The following is a 17830-nucleotide window of genomic DNA, read 5'->3' on the forward strand; positions in this document are numbered from 1 at the left end:
AGTGCAGAGGCAAGGCAGGAAGCAGAGCTTCCCCCTCAGTTGCAGCCATGCCTTTTAATCCTAGGTCTGCACCCCGGGGGCTCCGGTTTCCTGCTCTCCTCAGCCTTCCCCTTCCTTCTCCCACCCGGTTGTTTGATTGTTTGTTTCTGTCCACCAAACAGTCAGTAATAAGGAGCCACCATGTGTCCTCTTTTACAATCCTCTTTGGTGTTCCTCCCTTTGCACATTCAAAGCCATAGACCTTCCTTGCAAAATGTTCTTTATTGACCAAAGCATTTTCCAGAAGCACAAACACCCAGAATGGATCTCTGAGCATGCACAGAGTGGTTTGTTGAACCCAATGTAATATTCACCTGCAGGAACTTTCCTTATGAGCATGCCTGGGACCCATCTCTTCAGGAGGGGACTCTTGAAAACACCTCCTCTGTTTGGAACCTGTCTTTTTGAAGGCACGCCCATTCTAAAGCCAGTTTGAAGATTAAGGACCCTAGGAAGGGAGAGCAGCGGGGGGGGGGGCTTGGAGCTGCCTATGATGCTTAGCACCTGGCCAGCAGGTGCAGCACTCACCTGGTCACAGTCTTCCCCACTATGGAGAAGTGTATTATATTCTCATTTAAATTATAGTAAGTCTTCCTAAAGGTGTGTGTTTCTCAAGTCCTATAAATTAACACATGCGAATTCTATCCTAAATTCTATCCTAGAATGTCCCACCATTGGAGATTTGTCAGGTGCCTACTTTACTGAGTTTTAGGCACCTGACAAAACTTTTTTTTTGATGCACCTATGGCCCTACCTGGACCATCTACTTAGACCACCTATACTGATGGCACTGGTTTTAGCTTATTAATTTTATTCATTTATTTAAAAATTATATATCATTGCTTCAGCATATTGCTCTCAGGGCAGTTTATAAATGTTATTCATTTATGTTTTTGTCTGATTATATATATTGTGTTTTATCTTGTTTATTTATTTTAATATTTTAACGATATTATTTTGTTTAATGTTACTATTGACACTTTTGTCAAGGTTACTATTGTCACTTTTGTTGTAACAGCCGCCCAGAGAGCATGATGCTGATGGGCAGCTTTTATACAAATGTAATAATAAATGAATAAGGGGACCCTCATTTAGGTGATGCATGCCCTCCTTTTTGGGAATGCATAAATGTCCATCCATGCCCATCAGACTCCAGTAAGAGTGATTTGGCACGAATGATAATAGCTTTCTTCCCCCCCCCCCCCGCCCCACTAATTTCACACACATGCTCAAATAGCATCCCACATAAGTGATTGCTCACCAGCAGAAGCAGATTTGATTAGTGCTGGATAGCATGTAACACAAACACATGAATATGTGAGATGCGGAGGCACGCTCAGAAGTAAGCCACTAGTCCAGTGGGGCTGCCTTCCTCCTTGGTGTGTTTCAGACTGCAGCCAGAACACACCAAGCCCCAGCACTTGCTCTGCCTTTCTGTGGCTGTGCAAATCTGAGGGCTGGCCGTGTCCATAACATCAGAATCACACAGCTGCATCCCTACATAGTCTCTCTGTGGGAAGTCATGTAAGCAGAAGCATATAAGTATGTTTATAGGATATGAATGGCCCTAGTCACAGCAAGGCACAAGAAGATCCGGTACTTTCCTAAGCCTGCGGAAGAATAATGGTTAATGATGAATTGGATCTCAGAGGCAGCTGAGCATCCGCCATGACTCATAGCTTATGTGCTCAACAAAGTCATTCTTGTGACTTTCCTTTCTGCCTTTGAATTAATTTTACCACGACTTTCTGTGAACTGACATATATTTGAAGCAAGAGTCAAAAGGCAGAAATCTTGTGTGTGCTTGATAGCTCCCAGCCTACTGTACACATGGATCCCTGTAGATTTGGGCAGTTTCCATTTCTTTCAATTCCCTGTGCACTGTGGCTTTCCAGGCCCTATCCCAGGAGCATCCTATGCTAAGGTTGTTCCCATTATTATCCCATCCTTTCCTATGGATTCAGGGCATAAGGCGTGCAAGGGCAGAAATGCAGAAACTGGAAAAGTTCTTCAAATGTAAGGACCTTTCAACTGGAGACCAAGGCCACAGTCATCCACACTACTGCATTCCCAATCCCTATGTGTTTGTGATAGCTGGACACTAAAGAAAGCCGACGAGAAGAAAATTTATGCATTCAGCACATGGCGCTGGCAGACAACACGTGGTGCTCTGCCATTCTGGACCAATAGAAAGATGAGCAAGTGGGTCCTGGATCAAATCATGCCAGAATGTTCCCTGGAAGCAAGAAAGACAAACCAGAACTGTTTTACTTCATACGCATCAGGCAAAGATTGCTGGAGAAGACAGCCATTCAGGGAAAGTCAAAGGCAGAGCAAGAAGAGACCACCAACTTTGAGACGGATCGCTTCCATAAAAGAAACCACCGCTGCAAGTTCGCAAAAGCAGAGCAGGGCTTTCAAACACAGGACATTTTGGAGAGCGTGCATTCAGAGGGTCATCTCACAGCACGAAACCACAACAGCAACAATTGGAGGCATTAAAAAAAAATGTGCGTGCATTTGCACATGTAAGATGCCCTCATACTCCCAGGACTTCATTCCTGAAATGCACATTCATTTTATAGAATGTTTGCTCTCTGAGCCCTACTGTCGGGCAAAGTGAGTAAGCTGGTCATCTTACAGGTGCATTTAAGAGGCACAGTGCCAGGAGGGGATTGAGTGGTAGACAGAACTGTGTGTGCCACACAGCTTGTCCTGTTGCCTCTAGATTAGTCTGTGGCCTTCAGGCAGTGATGCAGCGAATTTTAGACCTTGGATGTAACAGTCCTATGGAATATCCCCTTTAGACAACTTTATGTAAAGCATAAAGTTAACTTTTCTTTGCATTCCCAGTTGCTACTGTATCCTTTACAACTACTTCTATACCCTGCAGTTTATGCCATTTCCGTACAAGGAACTGTCTGTACTTGTGTGTGTTGCGGGGGTGGTGGGGGGACACGCCTTGTCCTTTGATGGAAACAGAAAAAATGGCTCAGATTGACCTGTTGCACAAAACTACACTTCCCGGAATTCCTTGTTGGGGAAGCATTCTCTTAATCCAGAATATAAGGCAGAACACAGCTTCTCGTTCATCCCAAATAAATCACAATGGTGGCTCAAAGGGGAATTCAGTGCAGGGAGCTCTACTTTCTTTAGGCTTTTGGTGCTAAGGCTGCCAAGGGAAGTCATGGTCAAGCATCAAACATTTTTCATTTGGTTTCAGTTATAGCTTTAGGCATCTGTTTTGAATTCGGATGATTATGTCTGTCTGCCTCACCTACTTCCAGTGATAATGGTGAGCTTTGCTGGGCAAAATGAGCGAAGACCTCGAATGAACTGATGAACAACCATATACAGACAATGCATCTTGGTACTACAATAACTCAGAATAATGTTGATGGAAGTTTTATAGATAGAGATGCAGCTAGAGAAATAATTGCTGCGATTCAAGTAGAAATACAGGATGCCTCATCCTAGCAGGCAAGGCAGTGACCAGGGAACCTCAGTGCCCACGCAGCCTGCTCTCGTCCAGGTAAGTAGGCCAGGCTCCTGCAACGTGATTTGCCCAATTGCCCTAGAAGTGGCAGGTTGCGGAGTTGTCCAGATCCAGTAAGGTGCAAGATGAATGCTGGTTCCAAACTACCCCAGAACCCAAGCATGCACCTCACCATGTTCAGCTGATTCCGCAAGCTGCAGACTTCAAGAGTAATTTAGCAAACCACACAGTGACTGTTTTTCCCCAGTGATCATGCAACCCCATCTGTGCAAAGTTTCCCAGCATGAAGCTACAGTGATGAGTGAAGCTTTGCATCAGCTCTACCCAAACTAGCCGCCAGCTGCACTTTTATTGTTTAATTTTTGCGATTAAATTGTGCTGGTTCTTAGCTGGTATGCCAACAGTAGGCTCCTGTTTCTGAATGGCAGCTTACATAAATAATGCAAATTTGTTCACATGTACTAGCCAAAAATAAAAATATTTTCTTTTTCCAATCTATTTAAACCTCTTCCTTCCTTCCTTTTTCCTTAGCTTGATTTTCTTTTTAATCTCTGCATTTCTTTGTGACAGCAATGCTTTTAAGTACATGCAGGCCACTTTTTAACAGTGTGACTCTCTCAAATATCCCATTGTGACTCCTAAATCTGTCAGAGCAATGTTTTAAGACCTAGGAATGTGTGTCACATGCTAATTAGACCCAGAAAAACTCCCTCCCTGTAAGTATTGGTAGAAGCCATTTCAAAGTGGCTTTGGAAATGGACATCAACTCAGTAAAGGAAGAAGAGTCTTTTCTTCAGAATGTTTCAAGATAAACATCAGAAGCAGAAAAAGAAAACTTGTTTATTAAATCAGAAATAGACCAGAGGAATTCCCCTTAGGACAGTGAGGGAAAGGTTGAAACTTGCGACTGAAACCGGTTGGCTGATTTGCAGCGCAAAGTGCTGATTATTGCTTTGTCAGACCGATTGTGTGCTTGTCGACCTATTCTTTGCAGAGTTGTGCTTCAGTCTCAGTAAGAGACAGTCATGCAAGCTCGGTCAGGTGGATATTTTACCATTTCAACCTGGCTCAAGTTCTGAATTTGCAATGTGCAGAGGCAAGACTCTCCTGATGCTCTGCTGAGAAAGCAAATGCCTTGGCAGAACTATCATACTTAGCGACTTGCATTTGACCTTCGGGGTTAAAATATTTATAGACCACCCTTAATCACAGGGCTAACATGCAGGGTCAGCACGGTTGGACTGTTTCCATTGGCCCGTGTCCTCAAGAGGGCCCACCGCTGCTAACTCCTGACCAGCCTGTTACTGTTTGGAAGTGAGCCTGCGAGGAGGTGTGTGGGCTTGGCAGAGAAGCCGCATCCTTCCAGCAGGTGTTGTGATGAAGCAAGGCAGGGTGCAGCAGAAGTGGGCTGGGCTGTGTCACAATGCCTGTAAGAGACCAGCATGGAGACCCAGTAAGAGACCCAGCAAGGCAAGGCTGGGCTGGGCCAGCATGGAAGGATGCCACATGTCTCCCTGTGAACCTGTCTGGGTAGTGTTGGGAAAGTCCAGATAAATCCTGGTAGGAAATGTTGCTTATATGTGCCTTTGTGTTATAAAATCAAATCTACAGCTCTGTCTCCCAAAGCAGCGGAATTCCAAGCCAGGTCACCATTTAGTGCTGCTGTTACTTTAAGAAGGTAGCATTCGTAGCTGGACTGAGAAGCTTTTGGAGGAAATACCTTTGTTCTCATCAGCTGTAGGAAAACTGAAACAATGGTGTCCATTTGTTTCTGAATGGACCCACCTAAGCATCTGATCCCACAGAGGCAAATTCCTGCTGAGTGTGGTTGTCAAACCAGATTTCCTGAATGGTTCCTCCATCAGACACATTTCCATGTTTGAACTGTCAGGAATTTACTAGGTTGACCTATCAATAAATCAATCAGCAATATTTTCCATACTATTGTAACCAGTTTTTCTGATGGTTTAGAACATTAAATCATGCCTAGAGACATCAGAATGCTATTGTACCAAGATTATCTGAAAACTTAACACTCTGCATTGGTGTATGTGACTAGCAGGTTAAAAAAGTGTCTGTACATGGGCTGTGATTTTGTAGTTGAGTTTGCCTCTACCCTGTAATGCATTATTGTTAGTGACTGCAGGTACTGGGCTACTGATCAATAAAGCTGCAGAGGTTCAAATGTTTGCTCTTTCCCACGGACCCGAGTGTTCATTTCCTTGCAAATTGAAAAGCAAGATTCTGTCAGTAGCAATATCTGCAAGAAAGGCCTTTCGGCAGGCATACGTGTGTTGGGCATGTATGAAAGGGGCTTCTCCTGTGTGGAATGCACTCCCTCAAAAACTTGGAGTGGCCTCCACATGCTTGGTCTTTAGAAAACATGCAGAAATGTGTTTGTTCAGTTTGGCCTTTTAAATTGTGCCGTTTTAAAGGTTTTAATGCTATTAGTGTTCTTAAAGTTCATGTTTTTTATTGTTGCAGGATACAAAGGATTTAAAACTCTTGTATTTCTCTTTGATGGCTTTTTTGTAGATGCAATTTTTAAGGCAGATGTAGCCTAGATGATCTTCCCGCTGCAACCAGAGAAGGGAGAGGGTGGGGTGGTGCAAATGAATATTTTGAGCACTCTAAATGAATACTGGGCGATCAAGGGCAAAAAAACAGAGCACAGCTACCCAGTCAGTTTCCCAGAGTTGTCTGGTATGGAATTTGCAGCCTGTTGAGAAAGCAAAACATAGAGACAAGTGATGTCTCCGTCCAGGACAGCAGTGAGCTCAGTCACTTAAGAGACCGTGGCATCCCGTCACGTCCCCTTTCTCTTTCCATGACTTGTAGCACGTGTCCGGATGGACAGACACGTTTGCTTGCTCCTAATATACTAGCATGAGGTTTCCTAGATTTGTAACAGAGCGTTCAGCATAACTGGCCAATGGACAAAAATGATGTTTAAAAAGATCACCATGCCAGGTGCCGCTTTGCCTTACAAGCGAATCAAACAGAACTGGGGACCAGAGCAGGAAGAAAAACAGACAATCAGAGCTATGAAAAGATATGCATACAATAAAAGGCTGGAAAGATTTGGACTCTTCAGCTCAGGCAAAGAAATGAATCATTAGCTGGGGTCTCTTTGAGGGACAGAATATTATGAAAGGATTTTAAGAACTGAGGCTGCCTTACTGAGCCAGACTGTAAGTGCCACTAAGCTAGTCTTGCTTATGCAGCCTGGCAGCAGTGGTTCCCCCTGCCTCCGGGATGCAGCCAAGCGCTTCTCCAGCTCTACCTGGAGATGCCAGGAGCTAACTTGGGACTGTGTGTGCAGAGCTTAGGTTCTGCCACTGAACACGCTCACCGTTCATCAAGTGGATTATGCCAAATAGTGGATTCAAACCAAGCAAAGAAAACAAGTGCAGCTGAAGGAAACCGCTTTTTAAAACCTCTTGATTTTAAAGGCAGAGCTAGGCATGTGCTGCTGTCTTTCAAAGCAGCTCTTAAACATTCTTGGTATTTACAAACTCAGTATTTGCAAAGTAGGTGTCAATGAGTTTAAAAAGGGGGTTGTTCTGAAATCACATATTTGTCTGTTCCTTGGTTTGCTGCTTTGAAGCTCCTTGAGTGATGACAAATGGACCAAAGCCCACCCCGCCCCCAAAAAAAAACAAAGCTAGGAAACACCAATTAAATTCATGCACACTGTGTGTGTATTCATACATCTCATGGGCCCTGTGTACCATAGCAATCCCTGTAACACTCTGCCCCGGCCTGTCAACTTCTGTGGTGCTTCGAATCCCTGGGTTAGAGAGAAACTGAGGAAGCTGCCTTATGCTGGGCTATTTGCTCAGCCACAGAAGCTGGGAGAGTCTTGAAGCAAATCTTGCACTCTTTTACACATCAACTCCCCCTCCCCAGAGAAGATTGAAAGGTATGTGGAGCAGGGCTTTCTTGGTGTTGGCACCTATTCTTCAAAATTCCTTGCCTGGAGTGAGCCACTAGGTGATTTCCTGGAAGGTTAACACTTGCTTCAATTATGGATGGTTTGAGGGTGGTCCAGTCGGATTCTCTAAGGCTCCCAGTTGACAAATACAAAGAGGGAAGTGCAAAGTGCTGTATTTTCAGCTATCCCCGTTGGCTGTGTGCCCTCACTTCCCGGGCACTTTGCTCAACTCTTGATTTGGCCTTGGGATCAAAGGGCAGAGCCAGTGCTCCAGTCCCTCCTAGGCCTTTGCCTAGTTGAAAAGACAGCTCTTTGCTTGCTCCTTTGTTAATCGATAGGCGCTAGTTGTGATGTGCTCCTTCAAGATCAGAGGCAATACACCTCTGCAGAGCAGGCCCTGGGGAAGAACAACAAGAAAGGGCTGTTGCCCTCGTGCCTTGTTGCCAGTCTTTCCAAGAAGTATCAGGTTGGCCACTGTGGCAAATAAGATGCTGGATTACACAGGCCTTTGGTCTGATACAGCCGGGCTCCTGGGCAGCAGCAGAGGCTGTCAAGATTACATGCCTCATCTTTCCAGTCCAGTTGCTTGAGGGATGTCAGAGAGCTTTTGCTGGTGTGCAAATTGAAGGGACTGACTTATAGCACTTTTTACTCCTGCCTTGGCTCTTGCAAGAGAGAAGGTGGCCAAGGAATTAGTGGGAGGGGCCGTGTTGCATGCATGTTTTAGCAATCTTGCCATGTGGCTTTTTACTGCTATTGGAACTGTTCTACGAACCCTTTAACCAGTTACATTGCATGCCAACTTGAATATTATAGACGAATGACTAATCAATGCATTTATCAGCCTTCTCCAAGTGGGCACCCTCCAGATGTGTTGGACTACAACTCCCATCATTTTGTCTCTTCTCAATTGGGAATGATAGCAGTTGTGATCCAACACATCTGGGGGTCATAAGTTTGGGGAAGGTTAGCATATATAATAATTACTGCATTTGCAAAGAATCCACTGAAAAATGGGAATGCAAAGCAGCTATCTTGCCCAAAACAGAAGCCATCCAATCAAATGTTTAAAGTATCCCATGCGTCCTTAAACTTTCAGGGAGCAAGAGCAAATTGGTAATGGAAAACTTAGCAGGTAACCTATGAAAGATGATGAAAGCACCCGGCACTGGTCAGGTCCTGGCAGGCAGGTGGGCCACTGTTTGGTAGGGCCTTGCTGGGATTTTCCAGTGCTCTTAATATAATTGTTATTCATTCCCACAGAAGCCAGTTAGGATCCCAAATAATCAGGCGCTCCACATTGACCACCAGCAACCTCCATGTTAGCTCCTTCCTCTTTCCCAGGGAGTTGCTGTTACATGATGCAATTAAGAGCAAACTGGTGCTTTCCACCCATAGCACCAAGCACAGCCAGGTGCTCAGAGCCAATTAAATTGAAAAGCCTTTGATATGAAAGACAAAGCAAAGAGTGAAGTCATCTTTGACAAGACAGATGAAACCGAAGAATAATTAGAACAGCAGGCAAGGTGGATGCTGCTTGCCACTTCAGATATGCTTTTGCTTATTTATCCCACGAGTCTGCACTATTTCTTTGCTTTCCTGAGCTTTCAAAGAGAAAGTCTGCAGCGATTTTAGGCTAGGTCAAATCGCCAACACTGGGAAAACTTGAGAGAAGCTTGGAGGCTCTTTAGACTACCCCTTGCTCTGAGTAAATTGCTGATTTGTGAGCATCTGTGTTCTCTAAAGCTGAGAGAAATTTTAAAAGACCCTACCATGCAGGTGGGGTCCAGTTGCATGGGCCTTCTCACCAGAGAAATGAGCCACCGGTATGGGTTTGGTCTTTCCCAAGCTCCAGATAGTAAGACATGGGCTCCCATCAGCCCTAGCTGGCAGATGGTCCTGGATACCTACATTTTTCGAAGTACTTTTAGATTCCAGATTTGCAGCAATTACCTTGGATCCAGGAAGAAAAACACACACCATCTAGTGGGAAACAGGAATAATCTGCACATGCCTCTGAAAGATGCATGTGCAGATGATGTGTCTTTTCGGCAAATGAGAATGGACTTTCTAGCTGAGCAGAGAACATGGCACAGGCATTGAGGAGTGAAAGACACAATTATTCAGAACTGCTCGACTTGAAAGGAACGGCTCTTGGAATAAATGGCCAACTTCTCCATAGCCAGAGTGGCACTCTGACGACGACGGGAGCTTCTCAGTGAAAGTCTGAGCCTGGCCCAGCCTATCTGGCCACCTCTGACAAGGGGCAGCTGCTGGCCAGCACACCACCAGAGGCAAGGAGTCACTCCGTCTCCATACCTGGCTCCAGAGAGCTCACCCGGAGTTTCGCGAGATTTTGGCTGACCTCTTGTGAGAACCGGGCAAATGAGGAGGGGCGTGCAAAATGTCTGCTTCAGGGAGGCCACGTGGTGAACCTTGCCGTTCTTTTTGTCAGCTCTTCCCTCCTCTCCACCGCCTGAATGGGTTGCCTCAGTCTGCCTACCAAAAAGGCCAGCCCTGCTCTGAGGCAGTGGTCTGGATGCAAAGGAGGGCTGCCACCCCATAGTGATCCTCCACGTGCTTGTGAGGCTGCCGCGGGGGGCCAGATTCAAAAGAGAAAAGGGAGTTTCAGAGGTGCACCTCCACTTAAGAGCAAAGGGGTGCCACCTTCTTTCACACCTGACCATTCCAGGTGCCTCTTGGAAACCCTTCTTGATGTAATGACATCACATGCCTAATGAAACACATGTCAAAACAGGGCCAAAACAAACAAGTCTCTCCCGACAAGCCTTCCACTCTCTTAAGATGGCACCCCAAGGACAGCCCCAAACTGCCTCGCTGGAAGTTTTGGGCAGGGCTGGACTACGTGCCGCAGAGACAGCCCCGTGAACTCCTGTGCAGCTCTCTGCTTCCGAGTGTTCAGGCCTGTGGCACAGAAAGCCAGGCAACGGATGGCGCCCCAAACACTCCTGCCTTCACAAATCGCAGTGCAGGGATCTCTCGATTGGATTCGAAGGAGACGGGAAAAATGCAGGCAAGATAATCTCCTGGTCCATGTGGAAAGATGTAGCTACTTTTGGAAGAAAAGACAGGTCCATTTGGAGCACTGCTTTCTCTTTATGAAAATTCAAAAATGGAGGGTCTACCCTGAGGGCACAGAGTTCACTAGATCTACGGGCTGAAGTAACTGCTACAAGGAAAGCAGTTGACGTAAATCAATTGTTGCCAGGGGTTCAAAGGGAGGTCGTGTTAATGCCTGTAGTACCACTGAGAGACTCCACGTGGGCATAAGCGGTCTGATAGTTGGATGGAGGTTGCAGAGTCCCTTAAGAAACCTCTTAACCAATGACTGAGAAAAAATGGAAAAACCCTGTACTGTCCCACGGTAATAAGAGATTGCCGCCGTATAAAATCTTATGGAGGATGGTTTAAGCCTGGAACGGTGGAATTCGAAGAGGAACTGAAGGATCTGATCTATGGATGCAGAGCTCAGTGAAAACGAATGGGATTCGGCAAAAATAGAGAATCTACGCCACTTCGCCGCGTACGATTTTCAAGTGGACAGCCTTAGCGCAGAATCAAGAATATATTGGATGTCCAGATGAAGAACTCGCGAAGCCAACAGAATAGTTGTTGGATCCGAGGACGCAGAAGAGGTAGATGGAATCACAGTGTGGAATGGTGTGTCAGATCTAGGGATAGAAGCAGTAGGAACCGCAGATGGCGTCGGTACCGTGCTGGCATTAACTGCTATCGAATTCGACAGGCTGTCAGCTTCAGCGACGCTAGATCCGGGTTTCGGATCATGCCCTCCCATTGAGTTATAAGATAAGGAATGGGAGGGAGTTGAAGGTATTTGTCTCGGGAAATGCAAAGAAGTGTCGAAAACCATGGCTGGCATGGCCACCAAGGAGTCATCAGCAGTCCAGTGGCCCCATCATGAATTATCTTTGCTATTACTCTCATGTGGAGGGGAATCAGGGGGACTCCTTTCGGTTCCAAAGACCCTGTGTGCATAGGTTGGAGTACAGGGCTCCCCATCCCAGGAGGGATGCATCAGTACCGAGAGTCACTGTAGGGTACCGAGGTCGAAACAGAACTCTGATGTTTTGGTTTTCTGATGCCGTACACCATAGTAGAGATTGTAGGATGGAGGATGGGAGTCGAATCAGCTTCATAGGTGAATCCGTCTGTGGCAGGAATGTTCCACTGAAGAACAGTTGAAGGGGACGAAGCCGGAGTTTGGCATATGGGACTACAGCGATGGATGCTGCCATGTGTCCCTAAAGTCTCTGAGCAGACCGGGTAGAAACAGTTCCTTCTCGTTGAATTTGGCGGATGTGTTGAGCAATAGTGCGCTGTCTGTCTTGGGGGAGGAAGGCCTTCGCCACCATAGAATCCAGTCAAGCTCCAATAAAGTTGATCGTCTGTGTAGGGACAAGAGATTTCTCACGATTAATGCAGAGTCCAAGGTCTTGCAATAAGTCACAAGCCATATTTACAGAGGAGCCAAGTCCTTCTCTAGTCCGGGAGACCAACAGCCAGTCATCGAGGTAAGGGTATATCTGAATTCCACGTAGTCGAAGGTATGCACAGATGGGGGCCATACACTTCGTGAAAACCTTCGGTGCAGTGGCCAGTCCAAATGGCAGCACCTTGAATTCGTAGATTTCAGAAGCTACCACGAAACGGAGGAAACACCTATGATATGGATGGATCAAAATATGAAAATAGGCATCCCTAAAGTCCAGTGAGGCGAACCAATCCCCTCTTTCCAGCAACGGCAGGATATTTTGAAGTGTGGTCATCCGAAACTTCTTTGGTGTTATAAATTTATTGAGAGCCCTCAGGTCCAATATTAGTCGAAGACCTCCATCTCGTTTCGGGACCGTAAAATATCTAGAATAGAATTCGTGGAGTCTTCTGATGAAGACAAGCAACGTATAGCTCCTTTAGACAGGAGCTGATAAACCTCGTCTAACAATACCGGCGAGCATGAAGTAAACCGGATAGGACTCGATGATGGAACGATGTTGAATTCAATTCTATATCCGTGCTGGATGATGGATAACACCCACCCATCAGATGTAATGGATTCCCAAACGGGGAGTTGGCTTTTCAGCCAGTCCCCAAATGAGAGTGGGGAGGGTGGGATTGGAAGGAGAGGAAAGGTTCACCTGCCCCATCAGCGCTGCCGTCTATCTCTTTTGAAGCGGTGGTGGCTTTGCTGGAATCGCTGGGGCGGTTGTTTGCAGCATTGCTGACGATGTTGTGGCTGTTGGCAGGGTGGGTATTGTTGTCTATACTGTGGACGGGTCCACAACCACTTACATCGAGGAAGAGGTTGCATCTCAATACGCTGGGCCGTCATCCTCGACTCATGGATCTTCTTCAACTTGTGATCAGTCTTAGCATTGAAGAGGCTGGATCCATCAAAGGGCATCTCCTCGATCCTTCTCTTCATCTCTTCCGGAAAGTTGCAGTTACACAACCAGGCATGTCTCCAGAGAGAGATGGCACCGATGAGAGCCCTCGAGTCTGTATCCACATGGTGCCTAGCTGTGGATAGCTGTTGCACCGCGACCTGCATTGCCTCCTTTACGAACACCTGCACCAAGTCGCCTTGATTATCTGGGAGGGTGGCGATGATATTGTCCAGACATTGCATGATGAAATACTGATAACACACCAGGGTCGCCTCATAATTCGAAATTCTTAGGCCGAGTCCCAAGGCCGCATGACCCAGCACGCGAGGGAGTTGAACTTCTTTCCCTCTTTATCTCTGGGCATTGTGTGGCCCCATGCCTCCCGGCCCTGAGAAGATTCTACCACCACCAAATTCGGCTTGGGGTGGCGGAGAAAGAACGGAATGTCCCCCTCACAAATTCTATACATTGCCTCGTATCTTCTCAAGGTCGGCTGGGGTTGCGCCGGGAGGTCCCACGGTTGGGTCATCGCTTGTCGGAGAGTCGTAATACATGGTAAAGCAATGGAGGTCGATTGTTCCCCCCGTACTACATTGTAGAAGCAATCAGTGCTGGGGCCAGGTTGTTGATTAGCCTCAATCTGCAATGACTTCACCAGTCTGGACATCAGTTCAGCAAACGTGATGTGCGGTTCTTCCAGTGATGCCGGGCCTTGTGAGGTGACCGCAGCATTGGGTGAAGTCGAATCGACCTCAGACTCGTCCGAGTCCACCCAATATGGAGGCGGAGCACTAGAGGAGGAATCCCCTGGCAACTGTGATCTCCCGCTCTCTCAGGACGGTGCGTGCCCATCGCCTCTTGAAGCCATAGAATGAGGTCAATCCCGATGTTCTGTTGGGGAAGATCAGCCTCTAGGAGCCGGTAATATCTGACAGATGGATAGTCAGGCCATCTCGGTGCGGAAGAGTACCGGGAATGGTATCAGTCGTCAGAGTGAGCTTCAGAAGACTGGCTCCTCCAGCTTCTCGGCAGGGACAACCTGGTTTCTGGATCGAGCCCAACAGGCAGCATAGGTGTCGGGGACCGAGCCCTCGACAGAGAATCTTGGATCTCGCCATCAGAGATCGAGCCACGAGGTGAATCCTGGTGTGGTTCCGATCCCATACGGCGCGGAGAGGCTGGAGGAGTGACTCTCATCGCCGCCTGAATGGTCAGACCCGAAGGTGTTGGTACCAGGATCGTGGTCGGAACTGAAGAACCCGCCAAACCCGAGTGTCAGTGTTTCGAATGCTCGGGTCTCTTCGATTTTTTTGCTGGTTTCTCGGCCTTGTCTCTTTTGGCCTTCTTGTGCACGAGCGGCTTCTCAGGGCCGCTGTGCTTCCTCTTTCCCTGCTGTTTCTTGGGCGGGGAAACAGGCTGCTCTCCCATGGCGAAAGCACCTTCACCTGAAGGGCGTGAGGGCGGAGCAGCAGAGGAAGGGGCCGGACGTTGCAGCAGATCAGCTGAAGACGGACAGCGGTCTGGTGGGGCTGAGGTTGTAGCAGGCTTAGCCACCAGCCGGTCCGATTGTAGGAGGGCCTGATCCCACAGGAGCTTACGTAAACGGTTCTTCCTGGCCTGTTTAGAGAAGGCCAGGCAATGGCCGCACTTGTCCGTCCTGTGACCCTCCCCTAAACAGAGGAGGCACAGGTCGTGCGGATCCGCAGCGGGCATTTTAGAGCCACACTCTCCGCACTAGTGGAACACCACTCGTTGAGCCATCACGGAAAAAGAAGAAGATAGTATAGCAGGAATAGATAATCTTTTTGTTTTGTTTTTTTTATAGGAATGAGAAAAAACAAAGCGAATAACTGGAACAATACAATTAAGGTAAGATGGGAATACTAACTTGGAAAACAAGAGAAAGAGTTCGAAACAAGAGAGCACGAGGAACGATCTAAGTGAGAGTGAAGCGGCACGAGGCACAACAAACAGCAGGCGCAAAGACTGGAAAATGGCGGACACTCCGCTCCATATATACTGCTAGGGGGGAGGGGGAGCGGAGCTTCCCGCCAAACCGTTAGCTATCAATCTTCCGGCCAGAGGCACTGCGCAGGCGCAGAACCCATATGTGCAATGCACAGAGGCCACGACGAAGAAACTCTGTTGTTAAAGCATTTGGTGTTTCTGCTATGATGTTATGTTATTTATTATTGATATTCTGGTTTTAATTATTTTTAATTGTTTTATGTTGATGGTTTTTTTAATTATGTAAACCAGCTAGAGAGCCATGTGGCTACAAGAGTTTTCAAAAGTGTTAAATAAATAAATAAAGTTAGGCCAGAGTCCTGTGCCTGCTTCAAAGTCCATTGAATTCAAGCAACTGACAGACAGCATTTTATCACTTTCCACAAATTAGCTGGGAACACAACTGTTGAACCCAGGCTTGCCCCATTGCTTTCTTCCCAATGATGGTAATTACTAATAAAATTGAATATAAAATGTAAAATATACGCAGCTGTCAAGGGGACGGCAGAGAATGAGGTGACCAGCTGGAGTCACTGAAGCAGTTGGTGTGAGCTTCAGTGGACTCTGGGGGATGGTGGAGGACAGGAAGGCCTGGAGGAATGTTGTGCCTGGGGTCACGATGGGTTGGACACGACTTTGTGACTAACAACAACAACAAGCACAGAGTGGAAATGAATGCCAGCTTAAAGTAGATCAGCCTTCTTCTCCAACTGTTTTAGACTGCACCTTCCATCATCTAGCATAGCCAGTATTGCATCTTCACTTCCCCTTAGCTGGATCCTGATAAATAGGCGGGTGTATAAGCTCAACACTTAGACACCCTGCCCTCACAACAGTCTCCAATGGGATACATCAAGAAGTTGTATTTATATTAAAAAATAATGTCCCTTCAGATAAGAAGATATCAACTACTTTCATGTTTACTGTGAAACACAGATCTTTCCAGACCTCATTAGGTCAGAGACCATACTTGTAAGTACATATATTATGGATCTTATTTTATTCATTTATTCCATTTATATGCTGCCCCACTAACTGCAGGCTGTCCGGGTGGCTTACAACATGTTAAAATCCAAACAACATAAAACTACAAAGCATTATATAACACTCAACTACAAAAGACCAAAAATAATAAAATCTGTGAATAAGTTAACAGAATTAGACCCAAATTAGAAAAAATGAAATTAATACAATGTTGAATTATGCACACACACTCCAAAAATAGAATATAAATAATTAAAATTAGTAACTAAATACTTCACATTTAAAATAATGTCACATTGGAGCAGCATGAAATAAAATAATTTTATTATTAATACATTAAAAATTCACCTATTAAAATAACTGAACAAATAACAACTGGCCCCTGAAAGCCAAAAGAGACGAACATAAACATTATTTTACAAAGGCAGTTCCATATGCTTGCAATTTAACCCTATGATATTTTAAGATGCAGTCATATGCATGATGAGATTGAAAAAAGTCCTACAACTCCCAGCATTTCTCAGCCAATATGGGAATTTTTTTTCTGTTTAAACATGCATAGGATCACACCCTTAGGGCTTAATTCACAATTTCTGGCAAGTAAAAAGTACATCTTTTTTTAAATTAGAGACTTGGCTATTTATATACCAAATATAGACTGGTAAATCTATTATAGTTTTATGTGGAAAACATGAGTGACTTATACTAGCAGCTCCAGCCTATTTGATAGTTTGCTTTAGGTTGTTTGATACTTAGGCTCCAATCCCTATAACATGCTTACCCAACAGTAAGTCCCACTGAACTCCATAGGACTTTCTTCTGAGTGGACGTGTACAGTATTGCACAGTTAGACTTCAGTAAACTGGCATTCATGACTGGAAGGATGGAGGAAGTTGAGGGCAGGATACCTCCATAAGGATATTATAATAATAATAATACTTTAGAGGGGTTTTTTTTCCTGTCTGGTATATTTGCCAGGAGAAATCAATGAGGGGGGGGGCATCTGTGGCACTGAGCTGTACCTTAGTTGCAAATGCATCTGCTCAGTTACATTTTTAATCCTTTTTCCATTATTGCAAGAAATAATTGAAGGATGAAGGGTGATGATGCTGATGCGATGGATTTCAGCTCAACCGCTGAACCATGAGCAGCTGAGCTCAGTGCAATCATCTTGAGAAGGACCGAGCACTTTGAACACCCTTCAGTTCCTCCCTCCCTGACTTGTTATCCCACACAGGAAGTTGAGCAGAATGTCACATCGCACTACTAGTACGTCACTCTGCTTTGGTCTGGTGTGATAGATATTATTTCGGAAAGGTGTGAGTGTATCACAGCCGGTCATGTTTCCTGAGTCACAGTTAATATAACTGCACACAAATGTAAGGCTCTTTCTGACTTTTTTTTTTTTTATTTGACTGCAGAGCGGCCCAGTGAAATGACTGGACCTTCCTCACCTGCTGCTTTCCCTTTGAAATAGCTCTGGCTTTCTGTTGGGGGAGTGGTTGCAGGATGAAAGCACGAGGCAGGGGAAGGGTTCGGCATGCTCCCTCCCCCTGCCGCCTCCTCTTCTGTGCTGCCCGTTTAGCAGTGCTGTAAGGCAGGCAAGGGCAAAACACCTGGAGTTGTTGATCACAGAGGTGGGTTTGCATGACAGGAGAAGTAACCTTTGATGCCTATTGCCGCTGTCTCGTTTGAACCCGGCTGTGGTGACCAACCATTGTGACTCACCATGATTGTGTGCTTCAGTAAGAGGCTACGGTCTGTTCTGGGTTTGTTCCTGCCACAATGGTTTGCTGTGTTACCCAGACTCAGACAATGCAATCCGTTGTGGCTCAAGCCAAAGAACCAGAAAGCCACTGCCACTTGGGTGCAGCTGTCAGAGGTGTCCCGCCTCCCACTGTCCAAGAGAGCCAGTCGTAGACAGGAGTGGGGCAGCGGAGTGGG

Source organism: Varanus komodoensis, unplaced genomic scaffold (genome assembly GCF_004798865.1).
Source record: "Varanus komodoensis strain SLA01 unplaced genomic scaffold, ASM479886v1 scaffold72, whole genome shotgun sequence".
Classification (NCBI taxonomy): Eukaryota; Metazoa; Chordata; class Lepidosauria; order Squamata; family Varanidae; genus Varanus; species Varanus komodoensis.